The sequence below is a fragment of the Penaeus monodon genome, chromosome 15 (genome assembly GCF_015228065.2).
Source record: "Penaeus monodon isolate SGIC_2016 chromosome 15, NSTDA_Pmon_1, whole genome shotgun sequence".
Classification (NCBI taxonomy): domain Eukaryota; kingdom Metazoa; phylum Arthropoda; class Malacostraca; order Decapoda; family Penaeidae; genus Penaeus; species Penaeus monodon.
In genome coordinates this window covers 14,169,776-14,170,095 of record NC_051400.1, presented here as the reverse complement: position 1 = coordinate 14,170,095, position 320 = coordinate 14,169,776, and positions in this window count along the sequence as shown.

Below are 320 nucleotides of genomic sequence, written 5' to 3'. Positions count from 1 at the left end.
CCTCATGCTCTTCTGTGTTCTTTCCTCCTCCCTTCCACCGTCCCTCCCCCTTTCCTCAGAGGAGGAAACCCAAGGCGCAGTAAGTTTCTCTTATCCCTTTGTTACACCTGAATAAAGGAAGGACATCATGGCGGAGGGATTATTGGCATAGTGTGTTGATTTGGGAAAGGTCACGCTCTGGCCATGGAGTCACAAGATATATCAGTGATTTGAACGAAAACTCAGATGGTTTACAATAGGATTATTCCCCGGTGTTGGATCGGGTCGAGTAATGAAGTGTGGGTTTTATCCGCAGAGTTGTTTTAGCGATTTGGTTTATT